Genomic DNA, 21306 nt, shown 5'->3' on the forward strand with positions numbered 1-21306 from the left:
ATAATTGAGCAGATTATGGGCACCCCTTGCTCTGGATGAGCTCTTAGCAGCATCTACTGAACATAGCCAAGCCATCCCACTGGCAGGTAGGCACACTTCAGGTCTCCTCACAGCACAACTCAGAGAAATCACAAACCAGAAACTGCCATATGCCCAACAAGAATAGAACCAGCAAAAAAATCATGGTATATTCACATGACAGTACACTACCCAGTACCCAGAATGCAAGACCTACAACTTTAGCCCATACTGTGAATGAATCTCACAATGTTGATGGGGGAATCCAGACACTAAAGTGAACATGCCAGAAGATTCCACCCCACAGGGGGTTACAATCAGGATGGTCACCCTTGGGGATGGGTAGGAGGTGTGGTAGTAACTGGAAGGGGCACAGATGGACTTCTGTCCTCTTGTTTAACAAGGACAGTGATGACATAAGTAAATTTAATTTGTTAGAATTTATTGAGCTGCATAAATGTGTACTTTTCTGTATGTGCCCCTGGAGAAGGGCATGGCAACCCACTCCAGTATTCTTGCCTGGAGAATCCCCATCGACAGAGAAGCCTGGTGGGCTACAGTCCATAGGGTTGCAAAGAGTCAAACACATATGAAGTGACTTAGCATATACACACTGTATGTATGATGTACTTTGAGCTTTAAAACTTAAAAAAAATACATGGAACAAAAATGAAGGTAAAAGTGAAGTCCCTCAGTCGTGTCTGACTCTTTGCGACCCCATGGACTGTAGCCTACCAGGCTCCTCCATCCTTGGGCTTTTCCAGGCAAGAATACTTGGAGTGGGTTGCCATTTCCTTCTCCAGGAGACTTTCCCGACCCAGAGATTGAACCTGGGTCTCCCACATTGTAGGCAGATGCTTTACCATCAGAGCCATCAGGGAAGTCCCTAAGAGTAAAGCAGTCAGGTGGACAGGGCTCTTGGAGCCAGATTTCGTCTGCCATGCATTATTCCTGGGAGCTCTCCTGTCCGTACAAAGACTGCTTAGCTGAATGTCTCAGAAGAGGCTTCTGTGAGAAGAGATGAAAGAGGCCACAGAGAAACGGGCACTTTCTTTGTAAAGGAGCGGTTTTACAAAATCTAGATGCACAAACTCCACCCGGGGTAATTAATCCACTGCACTATCCATTTCAGCTGGACCCAGGTTTGCTTCAGAAACATTTGGGGGCTTTTTTTTTGTTTTTGTTCTCTTTAAAAAATGTTTGGAATGAAGGGAAAAGACATCATTATTTTATATGGAAATCAAATCGATGTTTACAGGTAAAGAATGGAAAGAAAAGCTGATCAATGGCAACAAATTAGAAGCCAGAGATGGAAGGAGATTCTCTATAAAGGCTCTAATGCCACAGGCAAATGGGGTTTCCATTCGGTTCAATAACAATATTTATAGTAACAGCTAACACGAATGCAGAGTTTACACATGTTAGGCACTGCTCTGAGTGCTCACATACATTAACTTATTCAATCTCCATCTATAAGGTAAAGATTGTACAACCCCTACTTTGCAGACTGACATCGAGGCCCAGAGAGGCTAAGAAACTTGCTCAAACTCACACAGCCAGTAAGTGACAGACTAGGCTGTCTGGCTAGAATCTGCCTTCTTAACCATTGTACCATAGAGCTTTCTAACAAGCATTCTGTTGTTGTTGTTTAGCCACTAAGTCATGTCCAACTCATGCGACCCCATGGACTGTAGCCCACCAGGCTCCTCTGTCCATGGGATTTCCCAGGCAAGAATACTGGAGTGGATTGCCATTTTCTTCTCCAGGTGATCTTCCCAACCCAGGAATCGGACCCGTGTTTCCGTCTGCCAAGCCCTTATTATGTGCTGGGCACTATACTGGGCAAGAGAGGTACTAACATATACAAAACGCCAACTCATAGGTTACAGGATTAGTCTGTGCAGTGATAAAGCTCACATAGGCATCCAGAGGTCTAACTCAAGAATGGAAAGTTAGAAAACACTCTCCAAATGGCGGATGTAAGTTTTCAATGACTAAAAAGCACCATCTGTTTTCTCAGTACATTCTAAGAATAAAATCCCTTGATCTTATCTTCTCAGTAGACTAAATTATAAGGATCAACATTCCTTGAGGCCCCACCCTCTCCTGGGTCATGAAACTCAATAAAACTCTCTTCATTTTGATTGGAGGGGGAAAAAAAAATAAGAACCCGTAAATATGCTTGTTTACTTTTCCTGAATTGCCGTCTTGTGTAAAATGGATTGCTCACCACTAATCTAGCAGGCTCCAATACAGGGCCTCTCAGACGGTGCCCAAGTTATTAAAAAATCAAAGAAATGCAAAGCAGGATTGCTATACATACAGCACATTTTTAATGTTTACACAACAAATTCACACTCTTCACATATATACACACACAAACCTAAATACAATGTAAAATAATTATGATCTCAAGAGAATTACAGGATCTGTTTCTTTTAAAATATTATTAATTCAAAGAGTGCCCCATGGATACTGTGGTCAAGCCACAGACTGTACAGTGGATGTCTTATGATGAACACCTTGGGAACTACACATAAAACCTCACGCAGAGATAATCCCAAAGTTTCATCTGAGGCCTCCAGGAATGGAAGACCCAAGTTTAATCAGGTCCCACTACTGCTCTATCCACTTGATAAGCCTTTCTTACGGGAAGAAGAATAAAAGATTGACCCCAATGGTGAGGATTGATGAAAGCCTAGCTAGGAACCAGTAACAGGGAAGAAAGGAGGTTCACAGAACTGAAGACTATGTTGGTGAAAACTCTAGGTCGTGGCCAATAAAGTCGCAGGCCAGCCAGGTGAAGGATCTTCATAATACCTAGAGGTCAAATCCAGAAGTTCAACAAAGGTTACGAGCAACAGGCAGGAACACAACCACCTGCCTACCTGCCCTTGAACTAGCTCTGACCCAGGCCTCCAGATGCTACACTCATGCCCATGGCCCATCTTTGCTGGCCTCTCTACAAGGACAGGGGTTCCTAAAAACATGTGAAACTTCCAGGATGTGCTCCCTTCTCCCATGTCCATCCCATTTCCTGGGAGTCAATTAAATGTTTTTAGAGAATCAAAAATGGTGCCCATTGTGACATGGCATCCTATGCTCCTTTCCGGAAGAGTGTGAGGTCCAATTCTAAACAGATCCCGTCTTAGAAAAAGACCTGAGAAAGGTATGAGAGCTCCTCAGACCCAAAGATGAGACAGTAGAAAGCTGGTTGAAAACCATTTTCCAATGTCTGTTTATTTTTATGCTATAATCTATTCACTGTGTGAGTTGCCAAGGAAAGTTAAGGCTCTTGTTCTGAAGCAAGAGAGGTTCTCTTTCCACATGACACCTGTAGAAGCTGGAAAACGTGATACCCTCTGCGCATCACAGAGCACCAGTTCCCAGTAAGAAGACACCCCAGTCTCTGCCAGTGCAGCACCCAGTGGGGGCAGCTTTTCCACTTTTCTCCTCTTGCTGAAAGGGCCCTAGAAAGGCCACCAGGGCCTTCCCCAAGGGCAAAGTCCTCCCTGGCCCCCAGTGAGGACTCACTGCTCACTATCCCTTTTATTTAGCTAAGCAGCAGAGTTTAAAAATAATTTCTAGAGCTCTTTACTCAAAGACACACTCAAGAAGAGGTCTGTGGACCATGTACTAAATGCACTGGATCCTACTCAAGCTATCGAAGGCTAAGTGTGACCTTGAAACATCCTCTCTAAATTCTTCCCTTACTTCCAGTCCAGACTAACACAAATGGATTCCATTTTCTCAAAATACCAGCCTGTTCAGATAGCTTTGTTTATCTTCATCAGCATTTCTCCATGCTGAGGGGGGCAAGGGTTCAATGCCCAGTGTTGAATCCAGAGAGACAAGGCCTATGGGAAGATGTAAAGCTGAAAGAGGTGATGAACCCATGGGCAATTCTCCAGACATCCTTGAGTCACGAGACATTCCACCTTCACTCCCCCATGGGAATAGTTCATACTTCCTGAGTCCTGGCTTTGGTTCAGACCATCTCCTAAGAGCTTCATGTAGGTTAACATCTAATCCTCACACCAACCCTCTGGGGTAGATGTCACAGATGAAAGAGAAAGCTGGAATTTCAACCTAGAAGTCTGATTCTCAAGCCTAGGCTCCCATGAGGACCACAAGATATTTCCGTACTCAAGGATTATAGCTGGTCCTCTTATGACCTGGATAACCACGATGGTGTGGCCACTCACCTACAGCTGGACATCCTGGAGTATGAAGTCAAGTGAGCCTTACTTACATTACTATGAACAAAGCTAGTGGTGATGGAATTCCAGCTGAACAATTTAAAACCCTAACAAATGATGCTGTGAAAGTGCTGCACTCAGTATGTCAACAAATTTGGAAAGCTCAGCAGTGGCCACAGGACTGGAAAAGGTCAGTCTTCATTCCAATCCCAAAGAAGGGCAATGCCAAGAATGTTCAAACTACCAGAAAATTACATTCATTTCACATGCTGGCAAGGTTATACTCAAAATCCTTCAAAGTAGGCTTCAGCAGTATGTGAACTGAGAACTTCCAGATGTACAAGCTGAGCTTAGAAAAGGCAGAATAATCAGAGATCAAACTGTCAACATTCATTGGATCTTACAGAAAGCAAGGAAATCCTAGAAAAGCATCTACTTCTGCTTCATTGACTATGCTAAAGCTTTTAACTATGGATCGCAACAAACTACAGAAAATTCTTATAGAGATGGGAGTACCAGACTACTTTACCTGTCTCCTGAGAAACCTGTACACAGGTCAAGAAGCAACAGTTACAACTGGACATGGAACAACTGACTGGTTGCAAATTGAGAAAAGAATACGACAAGGCTGTATATTGCCTATTTAACTTATATGCAGAATACGTTATGAGAAATGCTGGGCTGGATGAAACTCAAGCTGGAATCAAGATTTCCAGAAGAAATATCAACAACCTCAGATATGCAGATGTTACCACTCTAACGGCAGAAAGAGAAGAGGAACTAAAGAGCCTCCTGATGAGGGTGAAAGAAGAGTGTGAAAAAGCTGGCTTGAAACTCAACATTCAAAAAATTAAGATCATGGCAAATGGTCCCATCACCTCACGGCAAATAGAAGGGGGAAAGTGGAAGCAATGACAGATTTTATTTTCTTGGGCTCCCAAATTACTGTCGACGGTGACTGCAGCCATGAAATTAAAAGATACTTGCTCTTTGGAAGGAAAAATATGACAAACCTAGACAGTATAGTAAAAAGCAGAGATATCACTTTCAAAGATCCATGTAATCAAATCTGTGGTTTTTCCGGTAGTCATGAACAGATGTGAGAGTTGGACCATGAAGAAGGCTGAGCACCGAAGAATTGATGCTTTCAAACTGTGGTGCTGAAGAAGACTCTTGAGAGTCCTTTGACTGCAAGGAGATCAAACGAGTCAATCCTAAAGGAAATCAACCCTAAATATTCATTGGAGGGACAGACGCTGAAGCTGAAGCTCCAATACTTCGGCCACTGGATGTGGAAGATTCTTTACCATCTGAGCCACCAGGGAAGCCCTGCCCAATCTCAGTAGAAGATCCTTATCCAGGTGGGTACAGTGTCTCCCACAATCCTAGCAAACAGGTGCTCAGACCAGAGAATCGATGTTTCAGGAAACATTTGCAACAGGGGAGGAGTAAACCGAGTCTGTGTCGGCTCTCTGATGAGACGATGGATTTTGTGCTTAACCGCAAGTTAGCTGAGGTTGCTGCTTTATCTCACAATAATGAAGAGCTCAATCTGAGCACTTGCTAGAGACCAGGAACCATACTAAGCACGTCACATACATTACAGCATTCGTTTTCACTTAATCCTCACGACAACCCTAAAAGGTAGGAATTTTCATTATCCCCAGATGAGTAAACCAGGCTCAGAAAGAAGTTAAGTAACTTGCCCCAGCTGCATGGCCATAAGTGACAAAGGTCAGATTCAAACCCAAGTTGTTTGAACCCTAAACTTGTTCTCTTCTTACCCACGAGGCCACTCTGCATCTCTCCATGTGTGACAGGCTTTTGTTCCCTACTATGCTGACACGTTGGGAGGGCTGGGCCAGGTTTTGTGTTTATCTGAATAGGTGCCTAATGCCCTGAGCTTACCGTGTGGGCGTGACACTTTTCCTCTGTGCACAGTTGATGACAGGCTGCACACACCCGCCGGGCTACAGCAGGGCAGAGGGCAAACAGCCTCGGCTCTGGGGCCTGCCTCGCTCCCTCTTGCTTCCCCTGGCCCTGGTCTGCCCTTGCCGCCCTCTGACCTCTGCACCCGCCACCCATGCCACTGCCACCACAGCTTGTGTCTTTTCCCCTCGGCTGCCTCCCCTGGGTGTGCGTCCCTGCCCGCCTCCATACACAGGTCTTGCCAGGCCTGGAAACCCTCCTCCTTAAAGCTGCACGGTCCAGACCTGCCCATCAAGCTTGGTAACAGTGTGGTCCAGGTTTCACATCCACCTTTTCCTCACGGCCATTCTTTACTCCCACCAGCTCCTTCCTCCTCACACCAGCTTTCCTAAGAGCTTGCAAAGCTAATGTGTATAGGTCAAATGTGGCCCCCAAGTAGGTTCTGTTTGGTTGTACTATGCTTTCTGAAAATTGAATTACTTATGTCAAGTTGTTAGAGTTTATATACACATTCAGATTTCAAGTGTCTCTGGAAAAATCAGGAGTCCTAGACTTCCCGGGTGGTCCAGCGGTTAAGAATCTGCCTGCCAATGCAGGAGACCTAGGTTCGATCCCCGGTCCGGGAAGATCCCACATGCTGCAGGGCCCTAAGCCCATGTGCCACAACTATTGAGCCTGTGCTCTAGAGCCTGTGATCTACAACTAGAGAAGCCAGTGCATTGAGAAGCCCGCACAGTGCAATGGAGAAAGCCCGCTGCAAAGACACAACTCAGTCAAAAAAATAAATGCATAATTTTTTTAATTTGGAAAAAAAGAGAAAAATCGGGAGTCCTGGCAACAATGGGCCCTTTTTTCCCATGTGGCAAATGGCTAGAGTTGAATTTGGACATCCTGATGCCTGAGGGTGAATTTCCAGTTTACCACAGTCCACGCCAGTCCCTGCTCTACTTTTCCCATCCAGACATCCATTCACTCATTTCCACAGCCTGCCGGGCGCGCCTGTGGGCGCTTGTGTCTCCAATGCCTGCTGTAGTGCCTCCATGTCGCTGATGAGGAAACTGAGAAAGTGTGGAGAGAGTGCATTCTTCCAGATCTCCAAGTTGAGTTCATCAGCAAAGCCAGGGCTGGAATCACTAGATACTGTTTATTATCAAGCTCCTGGGTGTCCCAGGAACTGTCCAGAGCATCACAGAGGCTTCAACACAGGTCTGTTGCTGCTGCCTCTCTAGTCACTACCCACCCCCACTGCTACGCCAAACGCATGGACAGGCCAAAGAAAGGCACTGTACTTTTCTACACACAGATCACAAACACCTCTGTTACCCTGTGCCACGGTAATCTGATTCTCCCCATCTTACCTCCATGGCCCGATTAACTTTTCTCAAATCTCTTATTCAGGTTATACACTCTGACCCTGCTGACATGTAACCTTTCTGTAAAGTAATCCCCTCTGGCCTGATCCGGAATGGTGTGTGTGTGTGTGTGTGTGCATGTATGTGTGTGTTTGCACATGCACGTGTGCTCACACATGTTTCTAGACAAACACACTATCTTCTCATGAACTTCCCACACGGCTGAGAAGCCAGCACTTCCCCAGGTGGTGAGCCAGTGTCCGTCCCACTGCCCCATGAAAAGGGGTGGCAGCTGCTGATGGCACCGTAACGGAATGAAAGTTCAGGGTGGCCCTGTCTTCGATTTTTCAAGAACCTGGGAGTATAATTTAGAAACATTGCTTTCTATTAAGATGACATGTACTGGGACTTTCCTGTTTGTCCAGTGGCTAAGATTCCATGCTCCCAGTGCAGGGGGCCCAGGTTCAATCCCTGGTCAGGAAAGTAGATCCCACATGCAGCAACTAAAGATTCCGCATGCTACAAAGAAGACTGAAGAGCCCACAGGCTGCAACTAAGATCTGGCAGAGCCAAATAAATTAATTAAATAAATAAATATTTTTTGAAAAAGAAAAAAACCTGTGCTGAGAAACAAAGCACCCACTCCTATCCCCACCTCCCACCCCCACCCCCACCTCCACACCCACCCCCACCCCCACCCCCACACCCACCCCAGAGACTTGAGAGACTTTACAAGGATCAGGGGCTGGAGGACTGATAGGCAAGCCTGGCTTCCCTTGAAACACTCCATTGGAACAGCCAGCAGCAGGTCCCCAATCTCTTGTCCCATGCTGATGCCTATCCTAGGACCTGGAAGAGGACCCCAGCAGCTTAGCTGGCTTTGCCCTCCAGCTTTGTCCTCCACAATCACAAGACAACTAAGATGTTTTTGACTGGTTTGTTTTCCTACCTCCTTGTTTGAGCTGTCCTAAAAACAAAAATTTTTTTTTAACTTTTTCTTATCCATCTTCTCCATGGAACCCTCAGGTTCTCAATTCACACTGCATAATATGGATCTTTCCAATAAGGAGGTTACAGTTTCCATTTCTTCCATTAAACAGTTCCAACAAAGAATTCATTGAGATGAATATGCTTATCATGAACCAGGTAGCATCCTTTTCCTCCCTAAACCACATGCAATTAACATATAAATGGCCTGGCAAAGGGACTTCTTTGAGAAGTGGCAGATTATAACCCCACTTGCTCCTTCACTTCTGAAGCTTTTTTTTTTTTTTTTTAAGGAGCGAGGAAAGAACAATTTCCAAAGGAGAAAATGTCACAGATGGCCACAAACTAGCTTCCCGAGGGATGATCATTTTGATGCAAATACTCTTTCTCCAAGTGAAAAAACGTACAATGTACAAAGTGTCCATTTGAGGATCCGTGCCTCCTATTTGGGTAATCGCCTTCGACGTGGGTACTGAGCAGGCAAATGATATGCCCAGAAAGGCAGCCAATGAGAGAGGTGCGCCCGCCCTGCATCCCCATTGGCCAGGCTGGGCACCAGTCTGAACCAGGGCCAGCTTTGAGGACAGCAGCTCGACTTGATAGGATTCTCTCTTCAAAGCATAGAGCAAACATCAATTAATCCTCAAAAGACGCTTTCAAGCAGAACATTATCCCTTTTGAGGATGTGGAAGCTAAGAGGGGCCCCAGGTAGTTGAAGGGACAGCGGAGGAGAAAACAGAGCCCTGGACTCCAAGATCAGTTCTCCGGAGAGAATCAAGTTGCAGGAGATGGATGAACCTACAGAACTGGGGTGACGGAGGAGGCTGCCTAGGAGCCACTGCTTCTGAGGGTGTCCCCCAAGGCTCCCATTCCAGAGGCGGCTGCCAAGTGAAACAGGGTGGGATCCCTGATCACAGCTCTGTGTACACCAAGCTGGGAACCAGAGTTGAAATGATTGGACTTAGGCTCAAAACCCCTTCATTAGTGACTCGGTTGAACATGGAGGAGGAAAACTGAAATCTGGATCCAATTTGCCACACTGAGCCTGTTTGGGCACTTCCACCCTGTCTCTTGAAAGGGGGAGGGGTTGGATTTGCGTGTGCACTCCAAGGCCATCCCCCACCTGGCTGGTCTCTCCATCTCGAGAGGACCAGTCCAGAAGTTCCCACAGCTCACATTCGTAAGGATCACAGCCTGTCACTGTGTTTGGCAATAAACATCACACATTCTCACATTACACGTTTATTCAACCTTTAATATTTTGCTGCGAGATACCTGGAAAAGTTGTATGCCACTGATAAAAAAAATACTATAAAAACACCCCACAATCTCTTCACACAGGCAATAACCTTACACAGGGATTTCTATGGTCAATGTTTTCAGTTTGTGTTTTGACAAACACTTCAGTCACTTTCTTTGCTGTACACTACGTGCTGTTTGCATCACTAAACAGAACGCATGCCATGTGCAAAAATCGTCTTGTTGGAGATGCTTAAGTTTTTATAGAAAGGCTTTCCTAAAGAGTCTGAATCAGTCTGGGCTTCTCTGGTGGCTCAGCAGTAAACAATTTGCCCGCCAATGCAGGAGATGTGGGTTCGATCCCTGGGTCCGGAAGATCCCCTGGAGAAGGAAAGGACAACCCACTCCAGTATTCTTGTCTGGAAAATCCCATGGACAGAAACTGTCAGGCTACAGTCCATTGAGTTGGGTCACAAAAATGTCAGGCACAACTAAACAACAACAAACTAAATGAGTTTGCTCTCAATTTACCATATAGTCAAAAGAAATACAGGAAATCACCCTATGACTGACTTTTTTTTAATTCAAATACCAACAACTATTCTGACATAACCTTCCGTATACATGTGTATGCTTTCAGAGCCATAGAAAATATCTGGATACAAAAAGATACAGATACAAAAAGTATCCTTAACTGTGGGGAGCAGAATGGGTAAGAGGGGAAGAAGTCTTTTTTTTTCCTTCTCATTTCATGTCCTGCACTGTGCATTTTTTACAATCAGTATGTCACTTCTTAAATGTTTAAAATCATGAAATGAAAAGTAACTCCAAGATCATTTTTCCCCCACAGGTTGCATTTTGTCCCCATACCCCTGCAAAGTAAGCAAGAAAGTCTTGGAAAGAGCTTGCTGTCTTTTACAAAAAATATTACACACCTTCGTCACGATATTGTCAACACACAGGCTGCTTCATCTAAAATGCCCCAAGCGAAGAAAGGATAGTATCTTGAAAGCTACTTCACAGAGGAGGGTGAAGCTGTATCAGACAGAGGCAAAAATGTAGCTCCAACACCTAGGAAACAACTGAGGCTTCTAGACTTGACTTCCTTAGGGATTATCTGAGAAACAGCTGAAAAGCCACCTTTCTACAGAAAACAGACATAGCTCCTGTTCCCAACTCTTAGTCCCTATGAATGGCCAGAACACACAAACTCACAAAACCAACCGATAGGCTGGAATCCCTCCAATTATTAAAATCATTTTTTTTCTTCTCTTAAAGAATGGACTTTTCAAATGACACCAACCTCTTCCATCATTTAAGTGTTTATTTAGAGAATACTGCTGTTGGAAGCTTAAGAAATGGAGATCTAAATCTCAAAGGGCCCTTATCATTTGCAAAGTAATTAGAAATGAAATTTAAAAAAAAAAAAAAACATCCTGGGGTTGAAGTGATGAGGCCAACAGGAAAATCCAATTCATTTACAAAATTTTCACTTCCATCTGTTTTCCTCACGAATACTGCTAGATACAGTTATTATCAGCAAATCAGTGACAAGAAGGCTGAAATGAAGGAAAATGTACACTCTGGGTCTCTTGAACTCCTGGCATTTGGCAGAGCTGTGCAGCAGGATCAAATTGTCGATTTCAGCCTGACCCTGAAATCAAGACTCTAATAGTCACAGAAGTTCTGCAGCTAATCAGTTACTGTTCACACTTCACTCATCAGAATCCTTAAAGTCACCAGAGGGAGCCTGCATTTGCAACACACCAGAAAGCATTCCTTGGGGGGCTTAGCCGTCCTTCCAGTTCTACTTTTGCCCTCTCCTTCCAGAGACTGATTTAGAAACGAAGGGAAGAAGGCTAAGAAAACTCTCACCTTTAATATTAATCAGAATTGCGCAGTCCCCGGATGATCAGAGCCCAGACTACACAGGACTTGAAAGAATGATTGAGACTTTGATATGAAATATGAAAAAGTAACAGGCAGAAGGGGTGGGGAGACCAAACTGGGAGGCCCAGGGCCCAGCTCCTGAGCTCCAGTCCTGACTCGCCAGCGACGATCACTCTGATTTATTAAGCAAGGATGATGTACACTTACCTCGCCACCTTTTTATCTGTGAGATGAATGAAATGATCTCTCAAATGGCTTATTTGTCATGACAGGAAGAAAAAATACAACACAGTACAATACAAATAAGGGAACTAGGAATTGAGCCCACCCTTTGCCATCTTTTCAAAGAGATTTCCCATATGCCATCTCATCACTATCCCTGGTGAGATGTACTATGCACTTAGTTGCTTTAGGCATGTTGGACTCTTTGCGACCCCATGGACTATAGCCCTCCAGGCTCCTCTGTTCATGGGATTCTTCAGGCAAGGATCCTGGAGTGGGTTACCATGCCCCACTCCAGAGGATCTTCCCAACCCAGGGATCAAATCCAGGTCTCCCACACTGCAGGCAGATTCTTTACCATCTGAGCCACCAGGGAAGCCTCCCCCGGTAAGATAGTAGCCCGTTATTATTAGCCCTGTTTTATAGAAAAAGCAACTGAGGTACAGAGTGGGGAACTGACTAGGGCAGTGTGGTTTGTAGAAGCAGTATTGGTAGATTCAGAATATTGAAATGAATTTCAGCGATATGGATCTTGGGTTGAGTCTGGAAGGCTCAGCCACCTGAGGATACAGAACTCAAACCTCCTCTATGCCACCCTGGAGCTCTCTCCTTGAGCTCGCCCTACTTCTGCACAGAATCTTTTAACTAAGACAGTCTCAGAGTCCCACTGGCCAAGGGGATAGTAGGGAAAGCAAAGGCCTCTACTGACTCTCTCTTTAAAAAAAAAAAAATGTATTTATTTGGTTGTGCCTGGTCTTAGTTGCCGGCTTCCCTCATAGCTCAGTTGGTAAAGAATCCACCTGCAATGCAGGGGACCCCAGTCCAATTTCCAGGTTGGGAAGATCTGCTGGAGATGGGATAGGCTACCCACTCCAGTATTCTTGGGCTTCCCTGTGGCTCAGCTGGTAAAGAATCCACCTGCAATTTGGGAGACCTGGGTTCAATCCCTGGGTTGGGAAGATCCCCTGGAGAAGGGAACAGCTACCCATTTCAGTATTCTGGCCTGGAAAATTCCACGGACTGTATAGTCCATGGGGGTGCAAAGAGTCGGACACGACTAAGTGGCTCACTTGGTCTTAGTTGCAGCGTGTGGGAGCTTTAGCTGTGGCATTCAAACCCTTAGTTGTGGCATGTGGGATCTAATTCCCTGACTAGGCATTCAACACAGGTCCTCAGCTTTGAGAGCATGAAGTTTTAACCACTGGACCACCAGGGAAGTCCCCTCTACTGACACTTTAACCCATGTGTCAGTTTGGTCCAAAGCAAACATGAACATCCTTCAGTGATGAGGCCAAGAGAGAAGATGTCGAGGCCAGGAGTCAACACGTGAGTGGTGTCAAACCTCGGGGTCAGGGAGTGGTTAATGGCTCGAGGCATGAGTGGTCAGCAGCAGCCCCAGATGACGGTTCCTGCACTCAGGTGTAATTTCTATTCTTACGAAACGTCAGGCGTTCGAGAATCTAAGGTCAACCACTGCTATCGAAGACCTGGGTGAGTTGGAAGGAAAGACAGAAACAAGCGTTCCATGAGCATCTTCTAAGGCCTGGCCTGTTCTTCGGGTCCTCACAGAGCTCATCTCGAGCAACAGCTCCAGGCAGGGACGACATGGACGGTCTCCCTTGACAGAGCAAGGAAGGGGCCGTCTCTGGTTCCTCCCAGCCCAGGCACGTTATCGGTCACTGTCCTATCCCCTCTCCATCACTCAAATCCTCTTCTACCACAGGATGCTGCTGGGGCTTCTCTGATGTCACAAAATCCTGTCCCCCCCACCCCGGACCCCTCTCTCTGGGGCAGGAAGAGAGCATCATTCCCTCTTCTCTTATCACCCCAACTGTAGCCAGGAGGACCCCTCACCAGAACACCCTCAGTTTACTCAGGGACCCATGAGGCAACACTGGGGGAGGCGAGACGGGTGAACAGACAGAGGAAGAAGGGTGAAAGAGCGGCAGCCCGCCACTTCCAGAAGGATGCGAGCACTTCCCCGCATGCTTCGGGAAAGCACCCCAAACCCAACACCGCTCCAGGAAACCACATCCCAGGAATTGCAGGGGCCCGAACAGACCCAGGTGGAGCACGGCTCCCACCCCACCTGAGACAATATTTTGAAAAGAACTCATGTGATCAGGGAAGAAGGAAAGACCATGTCTAAGACCTGCCCCCCTCCCCCCCCCCCCCGCCACACACACACACATACATGCCTTTTCCTAGCCTCCACTTAGAGCAAACAGTGAAGCCAACCCCAACCCAGAAGGGTGAATAACGCATGTAGCCAGCTCAGGCCTCCCACACAGGAAGGCGTGCCAGGCGGCACAGATGGCCGCCTCACGCACACAGGCCACAGGTCTGCTGTGGGGGCTGAGATGCCAGCACCGCCCCAGTGCTCCTCAGTAACCAGGCGAGAAAACGTGGGGCACCCCCAGAGAGCTATGAAATGTGAGGCGAGGTCTTACGAGTGAATGGGGAAGTGCCAGCCGTCCTGGGGCAGACACCAAGAGCTAGAGTGATTTGTGAGCCCTTTTTTCATGAGTTAATTTGCTTCCAGCAGATTCCATTAGTGACCTGACAGACCCTGGGCCTGGAGGAGGGCCTTGGAAGAGCTACTGAGTCAGCAAACTGAAGGGGCGACAGGGAAGGCCAGATGTCTTGCACCCAGCCCTTTGCCCGGCGTTTCTATTTGAAGAGCTTAGAATAATTATTTGCGAAGCTCTTGTTAAGGCAGCACCACTAAGCTACCTACAGAGAGAAGACACACGAACCTTGACCACCAAACGGCCAACCAGAAGCTGACGCAATACAGGAAAAGGATTCCCACGTGAAAGAATCTTCACTTCCCAGTGGCAGGAAGAAAGCAAAAGTCACAGTTATAGTTGAACCGTGAACACAGGATCTGCAACCAGGAACCTGAGGGGAGTGGAGGCGGGGAGAGGGTTGAACTTTCTGAGTTCCAGTTGACAATTCTAGTAGAATAAGAAAATGATGGAACTATTAATACCGCTGCTGCTCTTACTACAAATAGTAATAATTACAGTTAACATTTATTTAGCACCTAGTATGTGCTAAGAGGTCCTCCCTGGTGGCTCGGACAGTAAAGAATCTGTCTGCAATGAGGGAGCCCCAGGTTCAATCCCTAGGTTGGGAAGATCCCCAGGAGTAGGAAATGGCAACTCACTCCAGTATTCTTGCCTGGGAAATCCCACAGGCAGAGGAGCCTGGTGGGCTACAGTCCACGGGGTCGCAAAGAGTCAGACACAACTGAATTGACTTAGCACCATGCATGTGCTAAGAACCATGCTGCAAGCTTTTTAGGCAATATCTCCTTTACTCTTTGCAACAGCCCTTTGAGGTAGGCAAACTCTGTAGGTAAGAGATGTCTCACAGCCATGAAATCACGAGAAAGATTCAGAGAAGAATCAAGCCCCGGGTGTGTCTGACTCCAAGCTTGTGCACTGGACCACTTTGCTACCACTCAGTCTCATGGACTGGAGACAGGGCATTGAAATGGGACTCTGGCTCCAGCCCTACACGTACCCTAAGCATCTGTGGGATCTCAGCGAGTGATTTCAACTCATGGGCCATTCTACCCCATAAGATGACTGAGTAATTTCTTAAGGGTCCCCTCAATTCAAACTACAGTCCCTGACCACCGGAATGCCATCTGAGTTGATGGGGGAGAGGATATATAAACATTACTCAGGCACAGCCCTCCCCTCAAGGACTCTGCAATCTAGCCCTGCCTATGTAAAAGCTCAAGAACCTTCGGTGTCCTATTCAGTGATTCTTTTTTAATATATCACTAAAATAGTTTTTCTGACAGTCCATCTTCTATTTGTACCCAGGCATGGAGAGGTATCTAAAAAGACGTTCATCGAATGGATCTGGAGTGATTATTTTTGCTCTCATCTTTTTACATTTTTGCACTGCTTGAAATTTTAGTAACAAATATACATTATTTTTTATAAAAATAATAAATTCACTTGAAACACCACTAAAACAATAGTATATATGCATGTTTATATGCACATACATACATATATACCCCAAACTAGACAGCATATTAAAAAGCAGAGACGTTACTTTGCCAACAAATGTTCATCTAGTCAAAGCTATGGTTTTTCCAGCAGTCATGTATGGATGTGAGAGTTGGACTATAAAGAAAGCTAAGCGCTGAAGAACTGATGCTTTTGAACTGTCATGTTGGAGAAGACTCTTGAGAGTCCCTTGGACTGCAAGGAGATCCAACCAGTCAATCCTAAAGGAAATCAGTCCTGCATATTCATTGGAAGGACTGATGCTGAGGCTGAAACTCCAATACTGTGGCCACCTGATGCACAGAACCAACTCATTGGAAAATACCCTGATGCTGGGAAAGATTGAAGGTGGGAGGAGAAGGGGACAACAGAGGATGAGATGATTGGATGGCATCTCCAACTCGAAGGACACGAGTTTGAGTAGGCTCTTGGGAGTTGGTGATGGACAGGGAAGCCTAGCGTGCTGCAGTCCATGGGGTTGCAAAGAGTCAGATATGACTGAGTGACTGAACTGACATATATACACGGACATATATATTTCAACATTAACTGGATATTTCATAATATTAGGAAATTATTAACTCCAATGAGATTGTGACTATGATTTTATAAAGAATCCTTGTGTTTTGTAGAGACCTACTGAAATATTTACAGATAAAATGACATCTGGGATTTATTTCAAAATATCCCTGGTGTGAGAGGGTCAGGGTAGGCTATTGCTGAGACTGGCTCTGAGCTGCTAATTGCTGATGCTAAGTTATGAATATATGAGGTTATGAATATATGAGTTATGAATATATATACCCCAACCTTTTTGGCACCAGGGACTGGTTTCATGGAAGACAGTTTTTCCATGGACAGAGTGGGGTGGATGGTTCAGGTAATAATGCAAGCAATGGAGGTGCCAGAGGTTAGGGACCCCTGCACTATACTATGCTTAAAAGTTTTCATAATAAACAGCAAAAGAGGAACCTCTTTCAAGGACAACAGGGAAGCAATATTTCCCAAAAGCTAGCTAGGTCCCCAGCCAGCAATCTTTCTACCTGAGCTTTTCATCACCTTAGGCTAACTCTTCTCTTTCACCACTACAGTCTAACTTCATTTTTCCTGTGGCTCTCTTCCACTCCCACAACATTCCCCCAAACTTTCTAAAATCATCCATCAGGTCTGCTGGCATACTCTGGTACCTAAGCCACTGTATCTGATCTTACCCCTGCCCAGGGGACAGAAGGAATGTGCCTGAGCAATGCTCCCACACACTCCTGTTCAAAGTCAGCTACTATCAGGCTCTGTTTATTCAGAGGCAGACAGCTTGACTGGTGGAGGATGGGTTTCACTCATCCATTCAACAAATACTTGCCAATCTCCTACCTTGTGCCAGGCACTGAGTCAGGGGCTGGGGGTCAGTGGTGAATGAGACAAGAGTGCCACCCACACAGAGGGTGAGCTTCTGTAGATGTAGCTCCAAGATCTAGGGTCAGGGGTCTATTCTCTAAGACACCCTTGAATCACATGGAATCTTGTCCAAAGTAAAGAAAGACATGATCTGATGTCAAGAGATAGAATTTCACCCAACCAAATGTCCTTGATGGCAGTGGTCAGTTCCAGTCTCAGGCATCAGATGACCTTTACCTCGGACTCTATTTATGCTGAGGTTGGAACATTATATAAAAAGTCCATAATTGTTCTTCTTCCATGTATCTCACAAAGACATTTCCAAATATTTGTGGAGAGAAAGTGCAACGATACTTGAAAGATAGGTTCTATCAATCTGGATCCTTGGTTCGGATTTTTTCTGTATTAAAGCCTTGTTCTTGAAAGGTACATTATGTCTGAAGCAAGGTCCTGTATCGATACCTCACTGTGTGTAACAGGCTGCGGGCAAGACACCCACCTCAACCCAGTTCCCCATTTCATGGGACACAAAGACCAGACCAAAGTAATCACTGGGTCAGTAACTGATGGCCAAGGAAAGGGCAGTCAGGCTTCACTGCATGCCACTTCATATCAGATTTTTTATAACCTTTGCTTCCACTTGGACAAAGTTTTCACATCCATGTTTGATGTTGAACTAGGTAAAGTTTTACTAGCATGCATGACTGTAGCAGTTTTTAAAAACAAAACTTCCCTTCCAGGAATGACTTATATGACCCCAATAACACAACCAGAGGCCTCCTATGTAAATGTTTGGTCATGGGAAAACGTTTAGCAGTGTTCAGTGAATCACTTATGCCTGCCCTCAGGGCACAAAGACTTGCAAATCGAATGTTTGGCAAGAAAAGCTCAATCTGGAAAAACCACAAACATTTTCAAATTTTCTTTTTATCACAATAATAGCAATAGAGTGTTATGAGTAAAGGTTTTAATTTATTCATTAAGACAAAGGGTCTATTCTCATATTAACTGTGGATTCACCATTCACTGTTCTAATAAAAATGCATGCTTTGCACACTTTCCCCCATTGACTATAAACTCCAAGAGGAAAAAAAACATTTCAATGCTACTTTTATGTTTTATCCTCAGCACCTAACACAATGCCTAGCAGATAGTTAATGCTGGTAAATATTTCTTGAATTCAGTCCAAGTATGATTTAAAGAAATAATTTTTTAAAAAATAAAGGGCAATGGTACAGACCCTGAGCAACCAATTTGCATCCAGGTCCCAACAAGACTCCCTGGACCACATCCTACTCTCTTCCCCAGGTGGAGGTCAACTAGGGCAGGTGCTGGGACTTCCCTGGTGGTCCAGTGGTCTGAGCTTCCTCTGCAGGGAGCTTGGGTCCCGTCCTTGGTCAGGGAAGTTCCACACGCTGCACAGTGCAGCCAGAAGAAAAAAAAAAAAAAGGTGCATCCACACCCTTGCCTATTGGACTTCTCCACCTGAATGTTGACTGAGCATCTCAGGCCTAACAAGGGCAAAGCTGGGCCCACACACGCCCACTGCCCCTCGATCCTCACCATCTCAGCAATTCGATTCTTCTACCTGCTCAGGTCTAAAACCTCGAAGTCATCCATAATGCCTCTCTTGTTGTCATACCCCATTTCCAGTTTTTCTGCAAAAACTGCCTTCTCTATCTATAATATGTGTTCCAAATCCAGCCACTTTTGACAACCTTTACAATCACCACCCTGGTCCCGGCCGCTGCCTCCTTACTCATTTCCCTGCTCAGCCCCTGATTCTTCTGTTTACCCTCAGCTGGGCAACTAGGCTGATGCTGTAAAAACCCTCCGGTAGGTTCCCAACTCCAAAAATAAGCCAAAGTTTTCCCACCACTCTCCCCTTCTCTGATTCTACTCCAGCCACACTGGCATTCTTGCTATTCTGCAAAACATCAGGCAAATGAAGGACCACCTCAGGACCTTTGCACTCGCTGCTCTCTCTGCCTTGAATCTTTTGCCCCCAGATGACCCTCAAATGTCACTTTTCAGTGAAATCTCCTCTGGCCACCTTAACTGTCCTCCCCAAACCCCCTATCCCATCCCCCTCATAGACTTAATCACCATCCCAGTCATTTATTTACTTAGATCACCATTATCTGCCTCCACTAGAATGTAAGCTAGAAGAAGGCTAGGATTTTGCTCCTGTTTTTCATTGCTGATGTCCGGCACTCAGAATAGTGCTAAGTACTTAGTAAATGGGACTTCCTGCTGCCTCAGGGAGGAGCCAGCAATGCAGGAGCTACAGGTCCAATCCCTGGGACAGGAAAATCCCCTAGAGAAGGAAATGGCAACCCACTCCAGTATTCTTGCCTAGGAAATCCCATGGACAGAGGAGCCTGGTGGGCTACAGTCCATGGGGTCGCAGAAGAGTCGGACATAACTTAGCAACTAACCAACAACAACCCAGTAACTATTTACTGACTTAATAAATTAATCCCAGGACACCTGGAAATATTCTTAACTCCACATGACAAAGGGAAAAATCTTAGAATCCCCTTACAGACATATGATCCAGTTCATAGCAAAACATATGTATTTTAGGCCTTTCTCAAGCAAATAAATAACCTCTAATGAATTTCGAGAGGGGAGGAAACTTCATTTCATTTTTCCTCCCTCTTACCCTTCCTAAATCAGAGACCACCTCCCCCTTCTCAGGCCCAAAGCTAGAAAACATCTGTGCAAAGGATTCAAAAGGAGGTGCAGGTACCACCAGACCCGAAGGCAGCTCCCGCTCACAAGTCTGAGGGGAAGATGACTGAGAAAGGAAAGAGAAATTAGCACAGAGATTAGAAACGCATGTTTAAAAACCCCTTCCCAGGCCATGAGTCAGCTGAGTGAAGCTGGCATCAGGGTGACAGATTAATTTCATGACCTTCTTGCTTTCATTAGGAACTGCGGAACTTTAAGTAACTGATGTGTAGAAAGGGGGCAGGTATGTCTGCCCGTATGTCGATAGAGGTCTGGTAACAAAACAAGATGCTTTCCAACACAACACGCATCAAACCACCTACTGTGTGCCCACACAGTGCAAGGTGCTGGGGACCCTGGAAGGTCCCTCATACAGTTCCTTCGTGCAAGGAGATTTAACAGGTGGAAGTGACCGGCCCAGACTCAGCTCACCAGATGTCACCGTGCTAAGTGCTCCACTGGCATGAACAAAGTGCTGTGGGACCCACAGAGGGGCAACTGATTCCGGCTGGAGGTGCCTGAGTTCTTGAAGGGTGAGCGGGAACCAGATGTTCACCAGGGAGAGGCGTAGGAGACAGAGGAGGCAGAGGTGGTCAGAGAAGCAAAGGCCCGGCGGCGGAAAGTCTATGGTCTGGCATGATTCAAGCTCAGAGTTCACGGATAGGTGGTGTGAAATGAGGCTGAATGGTCATGCTAGGGAGTTTGGCCACCTCCTCTGAGGAGTGCCTCCTGGCCCCTCCAGCAGGGCAATTCCTCCCCTCCTTTGTATCTCACCATGCCCTGTACACACTCCCTAAAGCACACTCCCAGCCCAGCAGGGCCTCAGCAAAGGGCATCAGCACTTCCCTCTGCTTAGAATACTTTTCCCCCAGCTATCTGCACATGCCACTCCCTCTCATCCTGCAAGTCTCTGCTCAAACACCACCCTTTCTATGAAGCCATCTTTGAATACCCTCTCCAGGGGGCAACACACACACCTGCACCCCTCACCCTCACTTTATTTCCCCATAGCATTTATACCTGCATTTCTGCTCACTGCTAGCATGGTGGCCTCCATGAAGGCTGGGACCTTGCCTTATGGACTGGCTGTATCCCCAGCACCTGCAGTGTGTGGCACATGGTGGAAACTCAATAAATAGTTGATGAATGAATAAAAAGCACCTGTAATAAGTCAAGGTCAAGGTTGTGTATATCTGTCTCCACCTACAAGGTTGAAAATTGATATGAGAGGAAAGACTGTGCTCTCAGTTTTCCCAGAGTGCACACAATTGGCGCTCAGTAAATAGATAACAGGTGGATGGAAAGGATAGGTGG

The 21306-nt window shown here is 45.9% G+C and overlaps 1 protein-coding gene across 6 annotated transcripts in view; it reads right to left on the reverse strand.

Moving 5' to 3' along the window:
* DPF3 (double PHD fingers 3) overlaps positions 1–21306 on the reverse strand; it is a 288441-nt gene that overhangs the window by 243348 nt on the left and 23787 nt on the right. For 2 of the 6 annotated variants that reach the window (XM_060418248.1, XM_060418246.1), the window contains exon 1: positions 1–21306. This exon is cut by the window's left edge; it is cut by the window's right edge and continues 17806 nt beyond it. The exons of the other annotated variants lie outside the window; for them this stretch is intronic. The gene's annotated coding sequence lies outside the window, so the exon portion shown is untranslated. 6 annotated transcript variants of the gene reach the window in all.

The sequence above is a fragment of the Ovis aries genome, chromosome 7 (genome assembly GCF_016772045.2).
Source record: "Ovis aries strain OAR_USU_Benz2616 breed Rambouillet chromosome 7, ARS-UI_Ramb_v3.0, whole genome shotgun sequence".
In the NCBI taxonomy this organism is placed as follows: domain Eukaryota; kingdom Metazoa; phylum Chordata; class Mammalia; order Artiodactyla; family Bovidae; genus Ovis; species Ovis aries.